The sequence below is a fragment of the Sinohyriopsis cumingii genome, chromosome 15, assembly GCF_028554795.1.
Source record: "Sinohyriopsis cumingii isolate HCF-2022 chromosome 15, ASM2855479v2, whole genome shotgun sequence".
NCBI classification, from domain to species: domain Eukaryota; kingdom Metazoa; phylum Mollusca; class Bivalvia; order Unionida; family Unionidae; genus Sinohyriopsis; species Sinohyriopsis cumingii.
In genome coordinates, this window is record NC_142975.1 from 62,803,373 (window position 1) to 62,816,442 (window position 13,070).

The following is a 13,070-nucleotide window of genomic DNA, read 5'->3' on the forward strand; positions in this document are numbered from 1 at the left end:
TGAGAATTATTATGTTGCATCAGCAACCGACAGTCCTTCTCTGTGGGGTACTGGGTATAGCTGATGGACTGTTTGGAAAAAGCACACTCCACTTATTCTTCTTTGACACATCTTTCCCACCTGGAGGATCCATGCAGAAGTAACAATTATTGATATGATCTGTTGGCTCTTTTCAAATCATTGGCACTGCAAAAGGCATAAATTTTCTTTTATTGTTAAACTATTGGCGACGATTTGTTGCGCAAGTGTCTGAGCATATATGTGGGACCCACCTCATCTCCTGATTTCCAGTTTTGTAACCGAAATGAAAGTTATAGGCTTTCTTAACCATAGTGTTTATACCGATCTTTTATGATGCAAAAAGTCCCTTCACCACAAACATAGCAGAAGTTATCGGCATTGGTTAAACAAGTAGGAGGAATCTCTGTTCACTTTGGCTTAACAGAAATGTGCCCCATTGCAAAATCAAACACTGACAAATAAGAGAGCATGACACTGTATGATTTTTTGAGCGGTTATAGAACACTTTGTTCAGCAGAGTGATGTAAGCTTAGTTATTATTTGATCATCAGTAATGTATTCGAGTAACATGATGCAATATATATTACGCATAATGCAATGCCAGTTTCAGACTGCATCATTAATTGTTTTGCCTAAAATGCAAGTACTGTCCAAAACCAGTCATAGATTTATTAATAGATCCAGTCAAAGATGTATTTTAGTCATTTCTCGTTTAAATTGACATCGCGTCCCTTTATAAGTCACTTCATCCTCCGCCATTCCCAAGTCAGGGGTCTTATTTACTGACCCAGTATCATATCTTTAAAATTAGAACCAATCAACAATATTAAGTTTCATTTCCGTTCTTAGTGATCCCCAATTAGTAAAGTTTGACTACATTAATTTCGGAAGCATTTTGTGTGTAGACCATTGCTACAAAATGCTTACAAAGCAATCTGTCTGAGGAAAAAATCCACATAATAAACGATTAGGCGATGCTCAACATGGGGCACGGGGGTTTGCAAACTACCTGCACCGCACTGTGCATAATATTACCTTTTCACCAATATTAATGGAATACGAGTCTACATTGCACGTTTCCATGATTTTTGGGTGAATTATTCTATATCAGTATTTCATTTACCACAAGGGACATGATAAGATAGATATGGTTTAAACATACCTTCGTATTATGTTTATAGAGTTAGCTATTAGTGGCAAATGCACACAAGAACTGCGAATGAACTATAAGAGGGAGCCTGATTCCTCATTAACTACAAGTCAGTATACCAACCAGTTGTAGAGATAATACTTGGAACAATCAGGTGGATGTCAGCATTTGCATGCATTTGCATTTTTTTATAACGTAGCTTTACCAATTTTTCAGTCATATCGCTACGATTTCTGCGGTGTGACAGTTTATAGTGATGTCTAGCACTGGGGCATCATGTCGCAGACATGTAGCATGATGTCGCACCCAGTTACATTATCCTGACACAAGGGCGACCAGTCCTAACACTAACCTATTAATACTGAGCGGCAAGCGATGCTGCTGTTAGTACAATTTTTGTAAGTCTTTGGCATGACTCGGCCGGGATCGGACCCACGACCTTCCGCCGGACACTCTAACCACTAGGCCACCGGAGCGGTGTGGATGTCAGCAATACAGCCATTATATATATATATATATATATATATATATATATATATATATATATATATATATATATATATATATATATATATATATATATATATATCTTCATTTATTCATAACATTTGTGCACATACATAAATACAAGACAAAACACTTGTATGTTACTGTTTGCTGGCAAAGTCTTAGCAAATTAGGAAATCAAAGAAGGAAAATATAAAAAACAGATAAAAAGGACGCATCTGCAGTTCGAGATTCCCGACGTTTTCTGTGTAATTTCAGCACTTAATTATTATTCCCATGATGCAGGAAATAGGTTGTAGAAATGTACAGCAGTTTTCAATAGATTATTGTGTTGCACTTTTAAACAAGATTTTTATTCGTATTTATAAATCAGATGATGACAATTGACGTAAACGTGTCATTATGAACATGTTCAGCCACGGACATAATTTAAACCGTACCTGACGATCATTGTTTGCCATTGTCCGTATTTGAAACAAATATGAAAAATACAGTGTAAAAAGTTAATAACCATCTACGCTCTGTTCTCTTCCATTTTTTCAAAGATAATGTATGGCATTAAATTAGGCGTTTCAACTGATCATTCTTACTTTCCATCTACCGTACGTTTTGGCTTTTGTTTCCTAAAATTACTTGCATTTTACCATAAGGTATTGATTATTCGGACTAAGTGGGACCAATGACTGTAGATAGAAAGGAAGTGACAATGGAACTCTCTCTCTCTCTCTCTCTCTCTCTCTCTCTCTCTCTCTATATATATATATATATATATATATATATATGAATCAATGGTCATAAACTAAGTTATAGGAAGGAGAGACAAAAGCAAAGCCAACATGTTATGCAAAACTTAAAAAACAATATAATTATCAAAGTTGAAAATGAACAATTGAGACGAAATTACAGTATTATGAATTGGGTCCAAAATAGTCCTAAAATGTTATATTCAAGTCCAAAAGAATCCAATATTTCGAATGGTCTGCACACCGTCTTGATGTATCAAAATTGACTTTGCCAGAACTAATTTGAAAAATTAACAATAGTCCCAGATAATAGTTTAGGGCATTGAACATGTATTAGTTCCAAACGATATTCTAAGCAAATGTTTCCTCTCATGAAAACACAACATCAAATATGAATGGAGACTCATGTTACTATAAGAACAGAAGACTGATTAAAATGGTCCAGTTACACTCACCTCTATACAAGCATAAGAAGTGGAAACGCACGTTGCTGCTACATCTAATGTGACAATTTGCAAATATACCCACATCAGAAACGAACCTCCCTGACCAAATACATCAAAAGGAAATATTTTAATTCTTCTAAAAAATTCACTTGACCCCACCAGCAAATGAGAAACTATCCAAACATTTCAAGATGTTTACGACTAGCATTATTATAAGTAACTGGACAATATCTACTTAAAGATCATATGGAGTTAATCTTAATATCTTAAAATGGAACCATACACAATATTTAGCTACAGATACTACGGAAAACATACAGTCATTAATAGAATGTTAAAAAACGTTTAACGTCAGGCATACATTTAACATGATTTATAGCAGTATATGCAAACCAAATATAAATTATAGCACGCTTTAAATCAAATCTAAATGTAATGACAAAATGTACACAATCGTGATGGAAACTGATCAAATTATTTCAGCTGACGTAGATTTCATGCACTTCTATAGTTACAAGGGATAAACATTTATTTTCCCATTAAGTCACTATTTATCAGCAATACATTGGCTTGGGCAAGAGTATACGTTTTATCTTCTATCGAATATTTTAACACCGTTTCAATAAAAACGTGCCATATTCATGCTAGTGAAAAGGTGCTTGGTTAGGCTCCGAGGATAACAATAAATAACACAGCGCAACAGGGAAAATAATCAGAGCCAAGACGACATAACAGAGAACAATCCGTCCCCAAATGAACACACTGATAGGAAAGAATTACCACTAGACGGTGTTACATCCATATACAACGAGTAAAGACAACAACTCAGGGAAATAAATAGAACCATATATATATATATATATATATATATATATATATATATATATATATATATATATATATATATATATATATATTACAAAAACCCATTAAATTCACTTAAGTGATTAAATCAAGCGTTTCATGTTATTGACATAGGTAACTATATAATGTGCATTGTTTGTATTTCTCTGTATAAATCAAGGTATGAGCACAATGAAAATCGCTTATAAACGAGTACAAAATATAATTTCGAAATTTAAGGACTACAGGTAAATGCCAATGGCTATGTAGGAAGGGTGGATGAAGTATAGCCAAATATCGTGTATAGAATGTAATAATTGTAAAATACTACATCATTTACTTTATCAAAGAGCTGTCCAAGGAATGTGAAGGTAGATCTTATTTTGTGTATCATGTATCGTAAAGATTTTACACCCAATAGTTAACAATATGGAGAAAGAACTGAGCGATTGCATTGTAATTCACTACATATAGTTCGGTAAATATTAATCCGCTAACTTGATATCTTTCAATATTATTAGTCGTTTTTACCTAATAAAGGTCGAAAATAATGAAAATTTGAATATCTTTACTATATATATATATATATATATATATATATATATATATATATATATATATATATATATATATGTAATACATATGCATCATATGTTTTCGTAAATGTTACATATATCGAGTTTGCTTGCAACTGTGAGAACTATTGTAGATGTATGATAAGTTTCCGCTAGCGTGCGAGAAAGCACGTACTGCAAGGCAAACTATACTATTCAAAGGAAGAAATTTATAATTATATGAAAATCACAAATTGATCCGGTAATATAATCGAAAAATTGTATATTTTAAAATAAGTCCTTTGCGTCAGGTCTCTTACATATTACGATCGTCATTAATCGTGAATTCCAAATGAAGTATAGTGTATTATGGCCACATTGACCAGTGTAGTTAAACATGGCGAGATCCGGTGAGTGTGATATATATACAAGTATACATATACATTTGGCTTTTATGTCTTTTTCTCTTTCGTGTTGTTCCATTTTAACTTACAATAAACGTGTCCTGAAAAAGTATTAAAACTCTTGTCTTGTCTGTCTTCGTGTCAAAAGTGACATTCCCTGCACTGTGGCTACCTCTGCTGTCTCTGCTCCTTCTTCCTTCATGTTCAAAGTCATCGACGAACACTTAGATCGTGCCAGTTGGGAGGCCTTGTATCTTCGCCATCCCTTTAACAAGTTAATTGTCGGACCCGGGAGTGATCGATCGTCCACCTCAGCGGTTTATGGGGTGTTAAAAAGAGTGGAAATCGGCGTACAGCCTTTGCGAGAAAGTCAAGGCGATTCCATCGTGTTTTTTGGAAGGCACTCGTAACGAAGACTACGGAATTGTTTCTTCGTATTATATATATATATATATATATATATATATATATATATATATATATATATATATATATATATATATATATATATATATACACATGTATCTGTTCTCATGTTCTTATGTTACATTCAGACCCCTGTCATACCACCATTCCTTCGCGTGACCGTATAATTTTCTAACGTTTCATATGAATGTATTGTCTTGGCTTTGTATTATTTTGTCTTTTCGTCACATAAAATGTAACAAATGTGCTTGGATATGGCCACAAAGGAGTTAGATAACAATGATCTGATATGTATACAAAAGTAAATAAACTTCTCCTTGAGCACATTCAAAATAGTTCTTGTGTATTGTTTTGGGTCTATTATACGTCTTTTGGACTCTGAGGATGTACTATTGTACCCATTATATGACATGACATATTTGTCGGGTGGACAATTCGTCATGTAAACTGACAATATTGTGCGATATTGTGATGCTATGAAGTAGAGAAGAGCTCACCTTACTTAATCTCTTTCAATATATATATATATATATATATATATATATATATATATATATATATATATATATATATATATATATATATATATAACAGCTGCATCTCTAGGTGTTCAGCATTAAGAGTTTAGTGTTAGGACTCGATGGCCTGGTGTCAGGATACTGTGACTGGGTGGGACATGATGCTACATATCCACAACATGATGCCCCAGTGCTGGACATCACTATAAACTGCCACACTGCAGACATCTTGGCGATATGAACGAAAACTTTTTATTATACAGACCTTAACAAACAAGGTTTTCACAATACACAACGTTTCATATATACTTTAAAACGAACAATTTTATCATAAATATTTTATTAAGCACATTTAGTAAAATGAAGATTATTTTTTTAAAAATTACATTACATTATTGTCTTATGAGTGGAGACTTGTACTGCCTTATGTATAGAAACGTCCTATAAATGAAACCTGCAAATAAAAAGCTTCGCACATCCGAAGTTTAGAGCAACCTGAAATTCGAATAACTCAAAATCCGATCAATTCCGAAATTTGTTTAAATCAAAATCTTGGCCAATCCGAACTTAATCATTCTAATAAAATGATAATTTCAGAAAATGCTTTAACCTGAATACAGTTAGTCATGTTGTTAAAAATTAGAATTTCGAATTTTGAAGCTTGTGCCCGAATGTTTGGTTGAAAAGAGATAGACGATTCTGACATAAAGGTTGTCTGTCTCTCATCTGGAACATCTGGGCCGTATTTATACTCTTTGTACCATTCGTGATCCTCGGATGTTTACACAATCATAAACAACGGGGACAACCAAGGTTCTATGATAGAGTCATTCGAAACGGGAACGCTACCGCCTCGCTCTAGAAACATAAAATGCTCTGAAAAATGGTACCATTACAAACGTAGTGGAACACGTTTCTAGAGACAGATTTTGACTGAAGCAAATAAGGCATAATACAATTTCGTCATTTGGTAATAAATAATAAATATTTATCTAACAGATACTCAAATAATACAGACATATTAATAATCAGCACAATGGATTGAATGAGAGTCGACCTCAACCAAAGCCTCCATGGAAAGGAGGTATATGTGCAACAAAACAAGACAGGTATAGCATTATATATCATATCTGCTTGTCAATCCGTCCTGGGTCAAAATTCCTTGGTAATATGTTCAATGGGTTTGGAGGTACATCTTCACAAGAGCTGCGCCCTCATTATTAAAGTAAGTCACTTTGATCCATATTTCATGTTCTGCTACCTTTGAATACATTTTATGTTCCGATTATTTTTAATTTTCTATTCATATTAGAATACTGAAGCAAAATAATTATTTGCAACTTTATTTGCAGTACGTCCTAACAACGCAATGAAGGTAATTGTGATATATAATTCATATGTTACGACATCGGGTTCAGACTTTGGTTTAGGTCATAACTACATTTGGTCCCTGCACTATGCATATCTGAGATCACAAGACTAGGTGAACTTGTACCTATTTACGAGTCATACTGCATTGTTATATCGAAGCAGGGACCTGTACCACATATTTAATGCTTCACAGAATTAGGGTAATACAATAAAAATAACTAAACCAAATCGCCAATCCAATTTAATCTAGTCTAATAAAATTATGTTACAATGACTTACATAGTACAGCAAGAAAAGCAAGATACAATAAACCTATATGATACGAGGTAATGACTATTAATCCACTAGCATACCTGGTTTCTATACTAGAGGAAACTATTTTCTCTTCCTCTGACGTATAGAGATTAAATCAAGGAAATATTGAAGATAAAATGACCTTAGTGTAAATGAACGTGCTAGCGGCAAAAGATTGCTATGATAATGAGTGAAATAGTGCTTGAACAGGTAGCTGAAATATTGGCTGAGAAAGGGGTTCGTATATTAGATGAAATGCGTCCAAAGAACTACTACCTAAAATATTAACCAAAATATATGTAACTGAGTTTATACCTATGATCTGTCAATCCAACGGAACATTTGGTTCTGTCTCATAGCCGCGGTACGACAAGTAAACACTATTCAACATGACCTGGATTAACTCATACTCCTCTCAAATGGTTACCTCCCTTCCAATCTGCAAGAGTACTATCTGAGAGGAACACAGGCTTGATTCTTCATTTAACACCTTTGAAAACCGAAAAGTAGCCCCACTCTGCACCATCACCGTTAACTATATAAGTTTATTATCGAAAATATACGAAAATGAATTGGGAAGTTTGTTTTCTTCCTTCAGCACAGGTCTATTGACTTAGATTAGGTCTATATCTATCTATCTATCTATCTATCTATCTATCTATATATATATATATATATATATATATATATATATATATATATATATATATATACATACATACATACATACATACATATATATATATATATATATATATATATATATATATATATATATATATATATATATATATATATATATATATATATATATATATATATACTCTTATAGCTGTGATGGGTGACGTGAACGGAATGCAGATGCAGCGATCAATCTGCAATATTCTGACCTTTTGATGAAGCGGGGAATCCAAGCTTTCCTATCAAAATACCAAGCAATGGTAATTAAATTTCAGAACATGGAGACGAGTATGAACACTGGCGCAATCTTTCTTTGTGAGTATTCTAACCTAAGAAATAGCCATTTTCTTGATAGCTAACTGTGTACCTTTCCAGTCACAACGAAAAGGAAACAATTAATGGATGAAAGACCCAAACCAGAAATCCAACAGCCGAAAAACTACTCTCATGCCTCGGAGGAATATTATGAGGTACAAATTGTCATTTCACAGTAAAATGAACCGTTGCATGTTGTGTGCTGCTCATGCATGAGCGCACATACATGCTATTCCTGGTTCTAAAAGATTATGCATGAAACTATGGAATGCAGTTGTATACTTGAAAATACTATCATCATATTGGTAATATAGCTATTTAACCTGCTTAGTGGGAATGTACTATTATTTGTCTAAACGTAAACTTGTGATGCTTTCGCTATTAATAAGTGATATGATATGTACTTTAATTATTGAAGAGTATTTGTAATTTCAGACCTTACAATGCACTTGTTTCTTATGTTAAATACATTCCGTGAAGCAAAGAAGTGAGAAGGAAAATATGTGAATATATTGTACATGAGAGGTTAACCAAACTATCTTAAATACAGAATAAAATAGAAATGGATTTTATATGCTACAGAACAAACATTGTTTTCATCAAATGACGACATCTATATATCAAGCTTTTAGTAAGTACCACAGGCATTACACGGCCAAGCCTCCTCTATAGCACCCTCACAATAGTCTCCGTCATTAATTGGGTAGCTACATATTCTAGTTCTGGTTTTCTTGCCTCTGCATGCATTAACTGAGACACAGGATGAGAATTCAGACCAAGCACTAAATACGTTGTCAACTGCTGAAATGGAACAAAGGTTTTTAATCAAATAGTTAAAGATGGATATTCCAGCATTTGAATTGTCTAGTTATATGCATGATTTTCATTCTTAATGATTAATTATTTGTTTTATTAAAATATTCTCCGTAGGATAATAAATGAAGGACGAATGGAATATTCTGTTATCAAATATAATTAGGTTTTTGTTTCATAGTTAGTCAAAGAAAATAAAAATTGCTCACCGTTTGCATGCAGTTTTACCAATTAGGAAAATTTGAATAATAATAATAATAATAATAATAGAAAATAATAATAGCAATAACAATAATAAACCTTTAAGGACTGGGATTAAAAGTGCGAACAAAGGTATCTGTAATTTTGCCACTTACGGCAGCCCTGTGTGTTACAACTCTGCTGTTCTTCGGCAGAACCCAAACAGTAAGCCCCGCCGTGAGGAATCGGGTTGTTACAATATCGGTACCGCTTTTGTTTGCCACCTGGATAATAAATGTAGGTTGTTTTCATGACAAAGCTTTTGTTTTAGCAGCATTATATATTAGAAGCGTACATTGTAGACTCTCATAGTGAGAAGAAATTGTTTACATATGGATAATTTTTAGCAGTCATTAAAGTCAATATAATGGCAGTTAAGAAAATAGCAATATCGATTTGTGCGTGTGTGTGTGTGTGAGTGATTTGAATTTTTAACGCAGCTTTAACAATTTTTCAGTCATATTGCTACGATGTCTGCAGTGTGGCAGTTTATAGTCTAGCACTGGGAAATAATGCCGCAGACATGTAGCATGATGTCCCACCCAGTCATATTATCCTGACACCAGGCCGACCAGTCCTAACACTAACCACCTAATGCTGAGCGCCAAGCGAGGTAGCGGTTAGTACCATTTTGTATGTCTTTGGTACGACTCGACCGAAAATAGAACCCACGACCTCCCGCATCCGAGGCGGACGCTCTAACCACTAGGACACCGAAGCGGTCCAATATCGATTTGGATAATCAAGGTTTTAATTTTCGTAACTTTTTAAGCGTTCTAAGTAGAAATTATTTAAAATTAAAATGATATAAAATTTTCTGAAAAAAGCGTTTACCTCACATTAAATGCCATTTAGACGAGACCTCAGACACCATTTTTCCATCTCCAAAGTATTTGAAATGATTAGTTAAAATTAAGACAGTTAATGAGAATACTGTGTTTATTGTTTCATTTTTCGAGCTGGTAACAAAACGGAATTTTGCTACACTGTAGATTGTTGTACTAGATCGCATTCTATCATTTATTAAGTTATTGATCCAAACCTCCACATGAGAGAGAGCAGCTACTCCAGGGTCCAAAATCACTCCAGGCTCCATCGATTGTTCCTCTGTCTGCAAATGGACGTGTTGACCTGGCACCAACACCCTAAACAATATGTATTATCATACAGTAATTCAGCATGTAATACTAGTTTATATTTGCTAATACTAAATATTGTACTATAAATAATCGGCATCACTTTATATATATGCATCAATATCACAGATTCTATATTTTAGGGCAACTCAGGCGCTATTGCATTTTTTCCTTATGATGACAGATTCCTATGAAACACCCCATTGTTTAAAAGTGGAATTCATTCTACATTATAATTCCATGCAAATAGTAATGCGTCTCCGCTTTCTTGCTTTTCAATTTGCAATAACAGATATCGTGAGTTTAACAGTAATCATATATGCTTTATTGCTTGTAATAGTAATTGTTTTATTCCTTATGCGGCATAATATAAACAGCATGCAAGAAAAAAAAACTTACCTTAGGAGCTGTAGCAGTGACTGTAGCAAGAGACTGAGTGTCAGTTGCCAAGGTAACCTATACAAAGAAAGGCATACACATTGAATGCTTTTGTTTGATCTCTGTCAGTTATTAGTAAGTATAAAAAATAAAATTTTGAGGAAAGCAAAGAATGCTGGGCTTCCTTTCTGTTTAAAGTTGAGCTGCAGTAAAACAGAGTTTGCTTTGAACAATTGCATTCACAGCTTATGCAAATGGATGTGAAATCTACAATGAACTTAATTCAAGCCAATTGTAATACACGTCTATATCGTGGGCAGAACTTTCTTCCATAAGTATAGATTGAAATGATCAATTGTAAACCACATATTATTCAGCTAATGTTTGTCATTGTGTGTAGATTTTATTTTTGGATAGTGTGCTCTAAATAGGTTGTTTACTTTGATTTTGGTTCTAGACCCAGCCTTGACAATGAAACCGTCTACAGTCTGAGGTACATTTCTATTGGTATCATTGATTTTTGGGACATATGTCACGTGTTGAGTATTGCGACATATGTCAAGCGGGAATGCAAATAATCTTTGAGATACAGAAAAGTAGGAGAAGTGAACAAGTATCCCTATTTATATTCCTCTAAAATTTTCCAATTTTTCACTCTGCAAATGCATTTAATAGTGTACTTACAATTAATTTGAGAGGAATAATTTATTTAAATTATTTACTTGAATTACAAAGTGCTCGTACGATTGGTTGGACTAAGGAATATTTTCGGATTATTGTGAATTCAATCGAACACTTTCTGGATAATGCCATTTTGATAAATCAAGACTGGTGGAACTTTAGAACATTCGTGGCTATTGGTACATCAGCACATCCAATACCCGGAATTCATTCGGATAATTCATTTCTTTTGGATATGTGATAGTCCTTTTAGGATTATTCTTAGTTAGCTGTAGTGTCCTCTTTTTATTTGCATTTTATGACTTAGCGAATCAAATTATTTGTTACTTTTCACAAAATTTCATGCATTTTTATGTTGTTTCGATTAAAACCATAAAGATGACCTCATTGTTGTCGACTTGTCTAAAGCCTTCGCTTCCCGGTCATTGCGATCTGACCTCTGTCCGCGTGGGTTCGAATCTCAGACTCGGCCAAGGTGGGTGTGTTTAAAAGCTAACCAGTAGCTTCACGAGGGTGGATCGTTCTTGCCGAGGTTTTCTCCGGTTCCTCCTCCATCACTTATGCTGGCCGCCATGGATAGTCTGTCCAGTGCTGATAAATGGCGTTACACCCAAATCAGCAGCAACAACATGTTCATAGAGTCTTTATTCAATGGATTACAAAAGTGCAACGAACCTAATGCATGCTAAATAATGACAACGTTATAAATGAATCTGATGTCTGCCAAATGGATTTAAAACTACAATGAACACTTTATTTCACCTTTTTCATTTTGACAACGAGAAATATCGTACGTTTGCTGTCCAGTACGCTTTTGGATGTCTCAGAGTACTTAATGGTTTCTCGTCAACGTCCGCATTTCATACGTTAATACTATCAGTCTAAGTACACTAACGATAATGCACAATAGCAATCAAAGTGAATACATACATCAGTTCATGATAAATCAATACTCACCTCGATTCCCCGGACTCCATCAAAAACCAAATCAATATCGCTAATGCAAAACATATACCGAGAGAGATAGGTTACAATAATGCCGTTATCTTATCAGTCGCAATAACAGTAAACAAAACTATTACAAACAAGTACAATTTAAACCCGCTCTTTGATTCACTATATATGGCGCATGTGTCACAGAGAAACACCGTGGATTATATAGATGATACGTAATGTAGTTCAACAATAAAATATTGACTGGTGGAAGAATGTATCTCAATACAACATTTACCATTCCTAAGCCTGATAATAACAATGTTGTATTGCGATTTTTGTCTCTATAAATGCATCTTTATATTATGTTAAAGTTTAGGCACATATCGTTTACATTTAGGAAGAATATGCAGGTCAAAAAATAATATTATAGGACGGACCTTTGCAGGAAAAAAGTCACTGAAATATCACATGCCAAAATAATCTTGCAAAAGAAGAGTTCGAGTTTGTCATTCAACAGGCACAGTCTAAAGTTCTAGTACGGCTTGTTACAGCGTACACCACATACTACAACTACAATTCATTTAAAGGGGCATTACGAATAAAAGTGTATTCT

General features: G+C 34.0%; 1 pseudogene; it reads right to left on the minus strand.

The window, feature by feature from the left end:
- Positions 1-8,122: 8,122 nt before the first annotated feature.
- LOC149781939 (cell surface hyaluronidase-like) overlaps positions 8,123-13,070 on the minus strand; it is a 32,600-nt pseudogene continuing 27,652 nt past the window's right edge.